Raw genomic sequence first — 16180 nt, 5'->3', positions numbered from 1 at the left:
TATTGACCAAGGGCTCTTCTCAGTACTAGTGGAACCCTGGTTCTTTGCATGTGGTCCTCGGCATCAGTTTACAGCATGACTTGCAAGAGCTGCCTTCTTTCCTGTTTTCTTTCTCACCTGCCATCACTTCCTTCCAAAATGGTGCCATTCCTTAGCTCTCAACTGATTAGGTTAATGCCATTCCATCATTTCCTTTTCGGGGACTGAAACTCCATGCTTCATGAGACCTCTGCACCTGTAACACTGTAGCACTGTAGTCCCGTTGTTCATAGATTTACTGGAGCAGGCACCAGTAACATCTCCATTGTGAAACTTGTTGTTACTGTTTTTGGCATATCGAATATGCCCTGGGGAGCTTGCCAGGCTCTGCCATGTGGACAGGATACTCTCGGTAGCTTGCCAGGCTCTTCGACACGGACAGAGAGATCGAACACAGGTCGGCCTCGTGCTATCGCTCCAGTCCCTGTACCTGTAAAGATCCTTTATCTCTGAGATATAATGTGACCTAATCACAGAGTGAAATTCATTTTATTTGTAGTTCTACCCACACTAAACAGGATGAAATTATACAGGGATCTCTTAAAATTCTAAGAACTAGAGATACCTTCCTGCATAAACTGTCTAGATTTTCATTCTTATAGACTCAAGTTTTATACCTGAGGTTCTTTTTTTTCTTTTTCTTTTGTGGGAAGGGACAGGAAGAAGGTGGGCCAAAATTGGAATAAATTCTCTATTCAAATATGAATAAAAATAAAAAGACTAGTAAACTAGCCACATACACCACAAATAGAAAGACACAATCATAAAGAAGTTAACCAAAGCGATAGCACAGCAAGTAGGGTGTTTGCCTTGCATGCAGCTGACAAGGCCGACTGAGTTCGATTCCTCCACCCCTCTCAGAGAGCCCAGCAAGCTACCGAGAGTATCTCACCCACATGGCAAAGCCTAGCAAGCTACCCATGATGTATTCGATATGTCAAACACAGTAACAAGTCTCACAATGTTACTGGGCCCATTCGAGCAAATTGATGAACAATGGGAGGACAGTGACCGTGACAGTATATGTATGTTAAACATTTAAAAACAGGGGGCCATAAAAATATAACAGAGATTAAGGTCCATGCCTTGCACGTGGCTGACCCTGGCTTGACACCCAATATAGTCTCCTGAGCACCAGAAGTGATTCCTGAGCACAGAGCCAAGAGTCAGCCCCAAATACAGCTTGGTCCTAAATGCACAAACAAAATACATATGAATTTCTTATATAGAACATTTTTACCTTTCAAAGAGTGTAAGTAGAACCTTGGAAAAAATGAATTTGATAATCAAGGTGCAAGTTTTATATACTTACCCATAAGCTATTTTTTATTTTCCCTACAAGATTACTGTATTACAACTAGTGTTAGAGTGCCCAAAATAAAAGTGCCCTGAACATCTGGTTCTTTCAGAATCTGTTATGGTGCCATAATTTACAGCAAATAATTCATATCCCGTTCAGAAGTGAGTGCCCTTGCCATGCTCTAAGAATATCCCTGCACCAAAAATACACAGAAATAACTTGCTGTTGGAATGTAAAACACTCTTTCTCTGGATTTAGGATTCTGTTTCTAGCAGCTTATCAAAACCAGTTTTCTAGAATTCAGAATTTGATGCTACTGGGGACTAAAAAAGAGAAATGTCTCTGGAGCTAATGGGATCGATAAATAGCGAAGGAATCAAAATTTTTTTTATTTTTTTTATTTTTTTTCCCTTTATTTTATTTTATTTTTTTTAAAGTTGTAGATTTACAATTTTTTGTGCTTTGCTTTCAATTATACAATGATCAGATACCCATCCCTCCACCAGTGCCCATTTTCCACCACCATGGATAATATCCCTCCCACCCCCATCCCCCCATCCCCCCTGTCTCTGTGGCAGGGCAATCCCCTGTGTTCTCTCTCTCCTTTTGGGTGTTGTGGTCTGCAAAAGAGGCATTGAGTGGCAAACATGTTCAGTCCATAGTCTACTTTCGACATGCATCTCCCCTCCTGGGAGGATCCTCCAAACATCCTTTATTTGGTGCTCCCTTCTCTATCTGAACAGCCCTTTCCTCTAGGATACCCGGCTGACCTCTAAGTTATGGAGTAATCCTCCTGGTGCTGATCTCAGCTATTCTTGGGTATTAATCTCATACTTTGTTACTTTATATCCCCCAGATGAATGCAATCTTTCTATGTCTATCCCTCTCTTTCTGACTCATTTCGCTTAGCATGATACTTTCCATATTGTACCACTTGTATGTAAATTTCATGACTTCATCTTTTCTAAGAGCTACATAGTACTCCATTGTGTAGATGTACCAAAGTTTCTTTAACCAGTCATCTGTTCTTGGGCATTCAGGTTTCTTCCAGTTTCTGGCTGGAATCAAAATTTTTAAAGAGTGATAGTCTTTGTGGAGTGAACATCTAATTCTGTCAACTCTCAATAATTACTATGTTGTTGATTTGCTGGAGAAAGGTGGCAGAGCGTGTCTGAGCCATGCGTGCCACCGCCCTGCAAAGCCTGAGGTCCAAAGGCTGAATCCTGACTGAACCATCACAGTTCCACTCTGAGTTTCTTTGCATTGAAAGTTCTGCTTTCATGGGATGAGGCGAATGAAGCATCAACTGTGATTCTGACCCAGAGGGAAGGGTAAGGGCCAGAGTTACTTTCTTTGAAGAAGTTGGGTTTTTCTGTTTATTTAAATCCTGCTTCACTGGTTTCTACTCACCCAGATTGCAAAAGTATTTTATAAAAGACGGACCATCACTGGAGTAGAGGAATGAAAGTGCCAAGGAAGGAGGGAATGGGGGGGGGGGGCAGAGGAGGTTGACTGGCAATAAGTTAGAAGCATGGTGAAGGGTCTTGGATGTTTCAGTGATGTCAAGGTGAGCCATAGTTATATGTTATATATGTTATGTAGTTATATGGATATTAAACTCAGAGCCAGAGAGACAGTACAGCAGGTACTAGAGGTAACTGCTGGCCTTGCTTGCAGACAACCCAGGTTCAACCTCTGGCACCCCAGATGTTCCCCCAAGCACTACCAAAAGTAATCCTTGAGCACAGCTCTATGAGACCCCCAAACCCCACTTCAGAAAACCCCACCAAAGTCAACACTAATATGAACATGTGAGCCACACTCTAAGCACTTTTGTTCTTCTACGTTGCTAAGGAGATGCTGTAGAGAGAGGAGGGAATGTTGGTCATTGGTGAGGGACCCGATGCTGATGACAGTGGGTTCAGTGTCAGAGCAATGAATGCCCAAAGCTGTTATCAGTAGCTTTGTAAATCACCACAAAGGACAAAGAGGCTGATGCAAAATTTTGTTTTCAGGTGCATATGCTGCCTGAGCCCATGTGCTGCTTGCATACCCCCTCCTGAGATGTGTACTTTCATGCTTTCATGTCTAATGCTGGAATGTGTGTAGGGGCTCTCTCCACCCTTAGAGAAGCCAGGGTTCTATCATGAGCACATTACTCTCCACTCTCTCCCACTTTCTCTTCCTCCTTCCCTTCAAAACCTCCAAATAAAATCTGTTTTACTTCACACACACAAAAAAATTTGTTTTCCTCCATTTTTTCTTCCTTTTCAAATACATTTTCATTTCATTTCTGAATTGTACTTTTCAAAGTGTGTTTTAATTACAAAGTAGTTTGGGGGACTAAATTCTAGATAGTTTATTATTCATATAATATTTATAAATGTTCTGTGGGTCTTCAGTTGTGCGTGGGTCTCGGCCGGAGCTGCCGCGCGGTTCCGGAAAGCGTCCTGGAGTGTGGCGACGGCTGGGTAGTGGAAGTAGTGTCGAGAGTGGAAGTCTGCCAGTGGGGTATTTATCTGGGTAGGGTGGGTCTCCTGTGCACAATTCGATCCCTGGGTGGTTGATGGAAGCAGACAGGGCAGGGTAGGGTGGGGCTCCTGATTGGAATCCCTTTGTCACCTTGTTCTGTGGGTCTTCAGTTGTGCGTGGGTCTCGGCCGGAGCTGCCGCGCGGTTCCGGAAAGCGTCCTGGAGTGTGGCGACGGCTTGTTCTGTGGGTCTTCAGTTGTGCGTGGGTCTCGGCCGGAGCTGCCGCGCGGTTCCGGAAAGCGTCCTGGAGTGTGGCGACGGCTGGGTAGTGGAAGTAGTAACTACAACTGGTCTCATTCACCTGACCCTGAAGGCTTCACCGACATGGCAGCACTGAGAAGGATGAGAAAGGAGAGGCCGACAAAATCTCAAGGCCGACCTAGGCTGCCACAACGAAGGAAGACAAAAATGATCGTCTGTACTTTCAATGCACGTACGCTAGCATCAGATGCATCCATCGAGGACCTGATGGTACAAGCGCGAATGATCAAGTACGACATCATTGGTCTGACCGAGACAAGAAGACACGAATCTCACCATGCCATTTTCGACACTGGAGAAGAATTGTTCCTCGGAACATGCGATAAAAGAGGTGTTGGAGGCGTCGGTGTCCTTATCAACACAAACTTGGCCAAGAGCATTGATTCATTCGAATGCCTAACAACCCGAATCGGACGTTTACATTTGAATAGATGTGGCTCACTGCCTGCAGTTTCTATCTTCGTTGTCTACGCACCAACATCTCATTATGATGAAAGAGAAATCGAGAAGTTCTACATGGAGCTAGAGAAATTCTATAAAGAAGACCACACCTTCTACAAGATCATTGTGGGTGATTTTAATGCCAAGATAGGACCGAGAAGATCAGCTGAAGAACTTCACATCGGAACCCATGGCCTAGAATGGAACGAACAGGGTGAGAGACTGTCTGAGTTCATCATGTCGACCAAGACCATTCATGGTAACTCACAGTTCCAGAAGGCAGAATCTAAACGATGGACATGGGAGTCTCCCGGTGGACGATTCCACAACGAAATAGACCACATCATATTCAATCGACGGTTTTGCCTGACTGATGTCGCTGTTGTCCCAAAATTTCGAACGGGATCGGACCACCGTCTCCTTCGTGCAAAATTCTACTTCACAGAGCGGGGAGAAAGGGCTGCAAAGTTCAAAAAGAGAACTCCCAGAACGACCACCAACTGGGAACTCTTTGGTACTATTGCGGCAACATGGGAAGATGCCATTGTTGACAACATTGACGAGGAATACGATCGACTGGTTCAGCACCTCCATGAATGTGCGAGGAACGCCAAGAGAGAGATAGCCACAAAAAGTCGCCTATCTTCGAAAACTCTTGAGCTAATTCGCCAGCGTGGTTTGGCGCATGCCTCAGGCAACCGCAAGCTAACGTCCGAGCTTGCAAAGCAGTGCAGAGATGCGATCAAGGAAGACCTCAAAGAGAGAAGAGCAGAAGTACTGGTAGATGCGGCAGAAGCCGGGAAAAGTATCCGTAACGCCCGCCTGTCCTTCGCCAACTATAAGACCAAGATGACTGCCCTCCGACGTCCTGATGGATCCATCACATCCTCCAGAACGGCAATGGAGAAGATTATCCATGACTTCTACTCAAATCTCTTCGATAGCCATGTCCACTTGCCGACATACCAAATTCCACAGGATGGGTATGTTGTTCCCAACGTTCTCCCTTCCGAAATCCGACACGCCATTTCGTCAGTAAAGAAGCAAACAGCACCCGGCCCAGACAAGGTCAGACCTGAACACCTGAAGAACCTGCCGTCAGTACTCATCAATACACTGGCTCGGCTCTTCACTCGCTACCTGTCTGAATGCAAGGTTCCATCTCAATGGAAAACCAGCAGGACCGTACTACTGTTCAAGAAGGGAGACATCCATGACATTGGCAACTATCGCCCGATCTGCCTATTGTCTGTCATCTACAAGTTGTTCACTCGAGTCATCCTGAATAGGATTGGCAGAACACTAGATGAAGGACAACCATGTGAGCAAGCAGGGTTCCGCAAAGGATTCAGCACCATCGACCATATCCACACGATAACCAAACTCATTGAGGTTTCTCGGGAGTTCAAGATGCCGCTCTGCTTAACGTTCATTGATTTAAAGAAGGCCTTTGATTCTGTTGAGACGGAAGCGGTCATTGAAGCCCTAGCCAATCAGGGCATACAAGCCCAATACATCAGGATCCTCCGTGAGCTGTATTGCGGATTCACTACCAGGATCTCACCATTCTACAAAGAAGTGATCGTTGATGTCAAGAGAGGGGTGCGGCAGGGTGATACCATTTCACCAAAACTCTTCAGTGCCACCCTCGAGAACATCATGCGACGACTGGAATGGGAAGGAATGGGAGTGAAGATAGATGGTCGGCAACTACACCACCTCCGCTTTGCTGATGACATTGTTTTAATAACACCAAACATCAGCCAAGCGGCACAAATGCTGGCCGACTTTGACCGTGAGTGTGGAAAGGTAGGACTACAGCTGAATCTTACGAAGACAATGTTTATGAGAAATAGCCTTGTTCCTGACGCCCCATTCGCTCTCAATGGAACGACCATCTCCGAATGCAACAGCTATGTGTACCTAGGTCGAGAGGTCAACATGACAAATGACCTGGCACCCGAGCTGCGCAGGAGGAAGAGAGCGGCTTGGAACGCCTTCAAGAACGTCGAAGAAATAGCTAAGAGGACGAAGAACCTCCGGCTCCGGGCACATCTCTTTGATTCCACTGTTCTTCCTGCATTAACATATGCCTCAGAGACCTGGGCCCTACGCAAACAAGATGAGAACGCCATTCAGGTCTCCCAAAGAAGAATAGAAAGAGCTATGCTTGGAATATCACGTTTCACTCAAATGAGAGAACGAATCCGGAGTTCTGACATCCGTCGACGATCAAGGATCAGGGACGCTGTCTCATTTGCCAAGGTGTCGAAAATCAGATGGGCTGGTCACGTAATGAGATTTAAAGACGACCGTTGGACTAGAGCTGTTACTGATTGGATTCCACGGGATGTCAAGAGACCGCGTGGCCGCCCACCTACCAGATGGTCAGACTTCTTTGTCAAGGTCATGAACGATCGGTTTGAGGCCCTCCATGTTCCCGGAGCGAAGAGATGCCATTGGGCTACACTAGCACGCGACAGGGACAAATGGAGACGTTACTGGCGCCCGCTCGAGCAAATCGACGACTAACGGGAAGTTAAGTGATTAAGTGATTAAGTGATTTATAAATAATGCAGCAACTGAACTTTAAAAAAACATTAAAGAGTTTGAAACAAGTGTGCCATCAAATATAAAAAGTACTCTCCTCATATGCTTAACAAATGAGTTACAGAGGGGGGCCATAAAAATGAAAAAATTAAAACTAATGTGTTAAGGATAAACTACACATTGAAGTACAATCAGTTAAATGCATAATTTATCAGATAAAGGTACAATAAAAAAGAAAATGCAAGCATGAAAGTACACATCTCAAGAGGGGAGATGCAGGTGACACATGTGCTCAGGTGTCATGCACTCGGCAGCAACACACACACATGAGCATCACATGTGACTTTCATACTTACATATTTAATGCTGGAACATGTACTGGGGCTCCCTCTCTACTCTGGAGAAACCAGCATTCTCTCTTGATCATGTTTTCTCCCCACCACCTCTCTCTCTCTCTCTCTCTTACTTTTTCTCTCTCCCACCTTCCTTTCCACTCCCCATCTCAAAACTTCCAAACAAAACCTGTTTTTACTTCAAAAAAAGAAAGAAAATTTATTGCAAGACTTCCAGTTTACATAGCCATATTTTTATAGAAAAAAATTAAATAATAAAGAGATATTTTACTAAGATTCTTTTACAATCAATCCTGCCAAAATTGCAATTTATCCTATATTATTTTTACATAATATTTTATAAAAAATATTTTCTATATTCCATATATTACTATATATTTTTATATTTACATATATGTTTTCTATGTTTCTATATATATTTTATATATTTTTTCTGTATATCCATATTTTTATAGAAAAAAAGATATTTTTACCAGGATTCTTTTACAATCCTGCCAAATTGTAATTTGTCCTACATTACTCTCACAATATAGAATATTTACATCCTGAGATTGACACCTATGAAAAATATTAGGAGTCCAGGGATTTCTCTGTGACAATACCCAGATTAATTTTTTTGTGTGCAGAGAACTTCAGGTCAAGACAATTTGGAGAAAATGTATACAATCTTCTTCCAAAAGCCACTATCTACTTTTTCCACTCTGGAGTAGCCCGTGTACCATTTTGAACACATATTTCTCTCTTTTGCTCCTCTTCCACTTCTCTTAGTAAATTTCTTTAAATAAAAGGGCTATTTTACTTCACAAAAATGTATGTATAAATTACATAATCATATGCAACTATAATTATATATACATATTTAAATGACTTTAAGTCCAAAATACCTTACAAATATTTGCTTTCTTCAAGATTTCAAAAGCATGTTTCTCTGACAAATAGACATTATTAGCCCTTTTTTCCCTTCTTACTTCTTGCCCCCTTCCAGCGAATTACTTGATGTTGAAACAGTTATGCTCATCGTTTTCTCCTCTTACTTCGCCAAGCCAAACCCTTCTGTTCCAACACTGCACTGTTTCCCATCTTGCATTTTACTGAGTACCTCCTCATTGCATAACAAACTTTCTCTCTCCACGCAGGTAAATGGACTGTAAAATGACTCGAGGAGAATAGAGCAGCAGTTGAACTTTTAGAAAGATTTTTCTGTAAGCACCTGCAGTATTCCAAGTGTGGCACCGTGCCATTTTGTAGTATTTCAGACCTGTAAGCAAAATCAAAGGATAACAACAACTAGAGAAATCCAAAAAGCAGACAATATTTTTATGAAAGATGCTGACTCTCCTGGTGACTGTGTAGAAGAGATTTTCAGAGAGACCTTGGGGTGAGGGGGAGGTGAGGTCACTCCCAGTAATTCTGCACCAACCAAGCCCCAGTCATCCGTGTGAGGGTCCGAGGATTGAATTGCCCTAAGTTCCCCCCAGTGGTGCCCCAGAGACACCCTGGGTTACACCCAGTGATGGCTGGGGGACCCTGTGGTGCCAGGAATTGAACCTAGAACAGATACATGCAAGGCAGGTGCCTTAACTCCTGTACTGTCTCTCTGACATCAGAGATCTCTTTCTAGCAACCTGACCGGCACTGAGAATCTCAATAAACAATATTTCCAAGGAAAGGAATTCATGCAGGTTCTGAAAGCATTTCAGGGTCCAAGAGGGGACGCCTTTTCCAACTGGTCCATTGTATAGCTCTTAACGAAAGTTTGGTTAAACAAATCAGTGCAGTGAGGTGAGAGTTTTTCCTCCAGGGAAAGCTTTTAGTCTCTCTGATATTGTTTAAAATATGCTAACCTTTTGAAGCAGTGGGGGACAATTAAAATTCAACCTACTGGGTTGAAATAATCCCTTATTGTGTGAAAAATGTTGACTTTAGGGGTCAGAATCAGTGACTCCCTAGGAGGTCTGTTCTGAAAGAAGCTGTCTTTACTGGGTGTCTGGGGGACATACTTGTTAGAAAAGCATCAGACCACTGTCCCCTTGGATATCAAAGTCAAGGACAGAACCCCCAGGGGCACATTTGAACAAGAGGATCCCAGTGTCAAACCTACTAAAGTGAGTCTTCAAACATCAACAACACTGGCAAACTGTTTTGGAGCCATACCCACATGCCATGGTGCTCAGAGATCACTCCTTGTGGTGCTGGGGATCAAACCAAGGACAGCCACACACAAGGCAAATGCCTTATTTTATTTCTCTGACCCCAAACTGTCTGACTTTGAAAAAAAATGCTGAATTCACATTCCCTTTCTCTTTAATGAAGAAAATACGTGGCACTTCCAGTAACTCAGGGAACTTCTCTGGCTACTCCAAATGTACCTATTTCCCAAAGTTAGCCAGCTCACCAAATCTCATATTGGTGTCGGTAGGAGCACATCCAGTGGCTTAAACATAAATGGGCCCTGATGGTTCTTTCTAACCCTCACCTCTTCCCTTCCATATCCCCTACAGTAACTGTTACCTTCCACATTCTGGATGCAACAAGTCCATTTCTAGCCTATCTCCCTACTCCAAGCTATTTTGAACCATAACAATCCAGTCTTACTTATCAGAAGCATGTATGTTTTTTCATTATTGACCTATCTTTCCCCAAAAAAACTAAATGAAAGAATATGCTTAATGCTCGCAAAGTTGCCTATGCACTTTAAAGACGCCTACAATAAAGTTTCATATTGTTGTTCAGTGCTTTGCTCTCTTCCAGATACAGGAGAAACCTCACGAATAGCACAATTGTGGCCACATTCCCCACTCTCCCCTAGCACTCTATACATTTCCCAGCATATATTGGGAATTACTGATTTCATCAGGCTGGCTGCTGCCGAGAATTTCTTGAGCAGAAAGTCTCAGGAGATCGCTGTTGGGAAGAAAGATATTAAGTCTATGAAGACACTTGTTTATTTTTGGATGGCCTTAGTAGACCCGATCTTAATTACAGTAACGAATTTATTTATCATCCTCAGCTACTCTTGTTGGACAACTCACCCCTTCCCCAATCAATGACATCCAGAGACATGAAAAGGAATGTCTGCTGGCCAGCAAGTTCGCATGGGCAAATCTCAGAAGAGTCTAGCTCCCTGCCAAAGAGCTGGCACTCTCTTCAGCTAGAAGATTAATTGGTGTAATTAGCATCAGCTCTTGGATTCCTCAAAGGACTTTTACACTGAGAGTTTAGTCATGGATCTTATTGACCAGTTTCTGAAAGAGACCATGATAGGACGGGTTAGGAAGAGGCTGAGAATGAAAATAAACTTGGGATCTGTCATCACTTTAAGCCATAAAAGCAGAAATCCAAGACCCTTACATGCAGGGAATACCAATGCCTTTAGGAGAGACAGCTCACTCTTAGGGAAGCAAAAAAATTTGGGTCAAAGTTTCAGGTCATGAACAGTTACTGCTATGGATTCTCAGCTTCACAGTCACTAGTGTACACTCAGAAGCCATCTGAGTAATTCTGCCTGCCTAGGGTTTCTCAGGACAGAGACTCTGAACAGGAGGATCCTGTTGAAGAGTGCACCCATTGTTATGCTTGGTCCTATGAAATGCTTGTTTCCATATACTGCACCTACACAACCACGAGAGAATACTACAACATGTAGCTGGGACTGGAGAGCTAGAACAGAGATTAAGCATTTGCCTTGCCTGTGACTGACCCTGGTTCAAACCCTGGCACCAAATATGGTCCCGCAAGAACAGAGTTGGGACTATAAAAAGTGAAAAAATAAACATTTTGCTCTCTAGGACTAGTCCTAAAAACAATATCAAAAGAACAAGCTTATATCACTAGGGGAAATAGAAAAATAAAGAAAAAATTTTAATTGAGGCTTAGAATAAAAAAGAATCATCAGTGGAATAACTAACACTGAAAACATCGAATAGCACACAAAATAAATGATGCAACAAGCAATAAGTGAATTAAATAAAATATATGTGGCTACAAGTAATGACCAAATATACCCATCAAAAAATACAGAGTCTGAGGCTAGGTTAAAAGCTAAAAATCACCATATGCCACTTCCAAGAACTACAACTTAAAGGAAAGAATAATAAAAAAGGAAAATAAATAAAATATAAAGAAATAAAAGACAATTTGATAAAAATACTAAGTAAAATGACCAATGGAAAAATTATAGTAGACATAATATATATAAAAGAAGTTATACTTGAGATTGACAGGTACATTTCATAGCTATAAAATTCCAGTATTAAAAGAATCCATGGAAAATATGCCAGTACCTTCAGGTACCTTCAGAGGGACAAATCCACGCGGGTTCCGGGGCCAAGACCTCCAAGCCTACTCGGATTGGGTCGAGCATCCTCCACCCAGATCCTCCAAATTCCAGTAGGCGGGGGTCACACCCACCACCTGGCCCCCTGGCGCCATGTAATCCCATCAACGGCCAAGACTCAGAGACTATAAAATCCAGTTCCCAGACGAGAACAGTGCAGTCTTCTGCCCCCGCGCCTGGCTGTTCCTCACCGAGGCCCCTTGGAGGGGAGCGGGTTGAGCTTTCCTCCCCGCCCCGACCAGGGCTCCGGCAGCTGAAGACCTCCAGGACCAGCCACCACCATGCTGAGACCACTCTCCGCACACATGAAGGTACTGGCAGAGGGACAAATCCACGCGGGTTCCGGGGCCAAGACCTCCAAGCCTACTCGGATTGGGGTCGAGCATCCTCCACCCAGATCCTCCAAATTCCAGTAGGCGGGGGTCACACCCACCACCTGGCCCCCTGGCGCCGTGTAATCCCATCAACCGCCAAGACTCAGAGACTATAAAATCCAGCTCCCGGAACCGGCAAATGCGGCCGCGCAACATCTTCTCAGGACATCTTTTTATGACATCTTATTATCTCATTCCTACTTTGGACAAACTTGCAGGCTATCGAATGTAGCCTGCCCACAGGGCAGAGTCTGGCAAACTCCCTGTGGCGTACCAAATATGCCAAATACCAGTAACAATGATGGGTCTCATTCTCCTAAAGAGCCTTGAATATAATCTCAGGGCTAGGATGAAAGAGACGTTACTGGGGCCTGCTCGAGGCAATCGACGAATAACAGGATGATGAAATGAAAAAATGAAAAATGGAAAATATAGCCATTCTAAGTACAGGAATTTTAACACACTTCTCATACTAACATTTTAAAAATAAAAGCAGCATAAATTTGGTAGTCTTTTAAAGCATAATTAGCAAATTTGACCTAATGGAAGTAGATAAAATGTAATGCCTCACTATTATAGATTACTTCACAAGTAGATTAATAAAATAGAACATAAGCGGGTTATAAAGCAAATCTCAAAGCACTGAAATAATCTTGAGCATGTTCTGTGACAAATAAGAACCAGAATTAGAACATGAGAAGAATCTAATAATGGGACCTAACAATTATACTCATACAATAACTTAATGATCACAAAATGACCATAGATATTATAAAATACAGCAACTAAATAACAATGAAATTACGACATTAGAATTTGTGGGAGTCAACTGAAGATATGTTTAGGGAAAGAAATTAAATTCTGAATGCATATATAATCAGAAAGAAGTCTGAAAATCCATTGCCTTAGAAAGCTAGAAATGAACAAAAAAGTATATCTAAACAAAATAGAAAAAAGGAAATAATAAGTTAATTGGATAAAAATAAATAGTAGAAAAATGTGACAGTTATAAAAATTTCTTTTTTTGCAAATTCTAAGAAAACTGATTACCCTCTAGCAATACTAACCAACAAAATAGAAACAACACAAAACACTAGAACAAGAAATTAGCTCTCAATTCTATTTTACTGGTCTGAGAGTCTGTCCTTATTCCAAAATAACACTCTCATTTACTATAACTTCACAGCATCATTTTAAATTGGGAAAAGAATCTCCCAAGAAAGCAAAGTTCCAATCTAGTCTGCTATCACTCATAAACATAGACACCTAAGTCCAAAACAAGATATTGGAAAGAACTCAAAGCAACAGTCAATATCAACATCAATACACATTATTACATGAGCAGACCCAGGAGGAGTACACAATCTTTGGTTAAAATTTTATGAAAGATAAATTATAAAAAATCATGGAAAAAAGTAAACACTCAGAAAAGCAAATCATCGTCATATGATAGAAGCAACTGGATGGAAGAAATAAAAGAAGGAGATATTGGTGGAGGAATATTGGTGTGGGGGTGATGGAGAGCACTGTAAGTATACATCAGCAATATAATTATTATTATAAACCATGATACTCCACAAAAGTCACTGGCGGTACAAAAGAAAGGGAAGCAAGTAACACACCAAGTACTATAATTCATATTGAAATACTGCAAGTTTTCTGCTCTGAAATCTGACATGAAAATGCCAATTGGTTTTTCTTTTTTAAAATTTTACTTATGTTTACTCAAAACTTTGAGATATTTGAAAGAAACAGGAAATATGTTCTGTTATCAAAAGAGAAAATTTGGAATAACCAGATGTGGAATGATCCATATGATGTTGAAATGATCAGACTTTAAAACTACTGTTAGTGTGTTATATGATATAGTAAAAAATATGAACAATATGTATGAGCAAAAAAGAGTATTTTAATGAAATAGATGAATGGAAATTACGAGTTGGATTGTTTTAATGAGCTTATGTGCAGAACAGACACAGATTATCAGAGAAGAATAGTGGTAAGGGCAAAAATCAACAACACGAAAGTCAGTAAAAAATGTTTAATTTGAAACACAAATGGGAAAATATTTTGAAATAGAAGAACTTTGGCAATGTGTGGAACTGTGCATAATTCATTAATGAAGGCCCTTTCCCCAGAAAAGAAAAAGTCTGAAGAAAAAAGAAAAGAAATTGCCAAGAACTTCCAAAATTAGTGAAGAAATAAAAATCACAAACCCAAAGCATTCAGAAAACTCAAAGAATAAGGAAATCTTTAACCAGGCACACTATATTTAGTCTGCTGAAAATCAAAATAGATGACACCCAAGAAATCAATGATAACAATGAAAATAACTTCTCATAAAAACAATGGAATCCAGAAAGCAATGAAATTATTTTAGTATTTAGTATCTTTAAAAACCTGAAAGAAAAAAAATAAACCTAAAATTCTTTATCTGGAAAAAAACGATTAAAATGAAAGATAATAATGAATTTTTCAGCTGAAAAGAAGTTCAAAGAATTACTTCCCCAAAGATTAGACTATAAGAAATGTTAACAGTTCTTTAGGATGAAAGTTATAAAATAATGAGCAAATAGGGCTAGAGATACAACACTGGAGGTAAGGCACTTGCCTTGCTTGAATATGGCTGATCTGGGTTCAATTCCTGATACCACATATGGTCCTCTAAGCCATGCCAGGGGTGATTCCTAAGTGCAGAGCCAGGAATAAGCCCTGAGAACTGCTGGGTGTGCCCTCCCCCAGCAAAAAAAATAAATAAATAAAATAAAGAGCAAATAACACTCAAAAAAGTAAAATTGTTTATAAAGTTATACAAACTGTATTGTTTGTGTTTACATATTGTTTGTGTCTGTATCAATGTTTATAAGTACACATACATAAAAAGACTATTTAACAAGAGAACTGTGAAGTATAGCATATGTAGCAATAAAATTACTGACAACAGGAAGGTGTTGATTGGAATATATCATTGTAAGATCCTTACATTGTTTAGAAAGCAGGAAGTATAAATCAAAGACATTTGAAAGAAATGAAAAACACATTTGAGATCTCAAGCACTGTACTGACCAATCTGGTAGGGGACATGCAAGTTACCTCCTCTGTACTCAAAATACCCCTGGTCAGAACTGAGATAGACTCTAAATGTGAACTATGGTTAAGTTTGATTTGGCTGAAATAAATATAAATTTATTATTTAAAGGTGTTTCATTAATTCCATTTGAAGTAATATTTTGGAGATATTCGGTTAAATAAAATGCATTAGCAAGATTAATTCTCTGTAATGCTATTTTAATAAAAAGACTAGAATATTTAAAAGGCTATATGGTCCACATTTATGATTCATATTTCTGTTGGATAATACAACTCGAAAGATAAAATGTAATACTGGAAATAATCAATTTTATGGTAAATGCAATAAGGGATGGGGGAAAGATAGTGCAGTGGGTAGGGCACTTTCCTTGCAAGCAGCCAACCTGGGTTCAATCCCCAGAACTTCATATGGTCCCAGAGCCCTCTAGGAGTGATCCCTGAGCACAGAGCCAGCAGTGTGCCTTGACACCACCCCCACAAATTTTTTTCACTGAAAAATAAATTAAGAAGTATAATATATTTAGAAAAATCTTCCAAATATTTCTAAATTAAACAAAGTACTTATTAAGTTAGGAGTTAAAGATCACACCATAAGGAAATGTTCAAAAGATATTTTGAACTAAATGATAATGAAAATATGTCAATTTTCTTAGCTGCAAATAAAGCAGTACATGTAGGAGAATTTATAACTTAAAGACAGGTGTTAATTTTCTTTTTTTAAGGCAGAGTTAATGATCTAAGTTTTTCCTTTAGAGAATACTTCCCTTTTATAGAAAGAAGAGTGAATTGAACTAAGAGAGAAAACATTAACAAACGGGAAAGATCAATTAAATAGGAAAAAAGAAAAATTAATACATTTTTGAAAAATAATAAAAATTAAAATTTCAAGCAAGATTGAAAAGAAA

The sequence above is a fragment of the Sorex fumeus genome, unplaced genomic scaffold, assembly GCF_029834395.1.
Source record: "Sorex fumeus unplaced genomic scaffold, SorFum_2.1 ptg000033l, whole genome shotgun sequence".
Lineage (NCBI taxonomy): Eukaryota > Metazoa > Chordata > Mammalia > Eulipotyphla > Soricidae > Sorex > Sorex fumeus.
The sequence above is the reverse complement of the archived record's forward strand: the minus strand, read 5'-3'. Positions refer to the sequence as shown.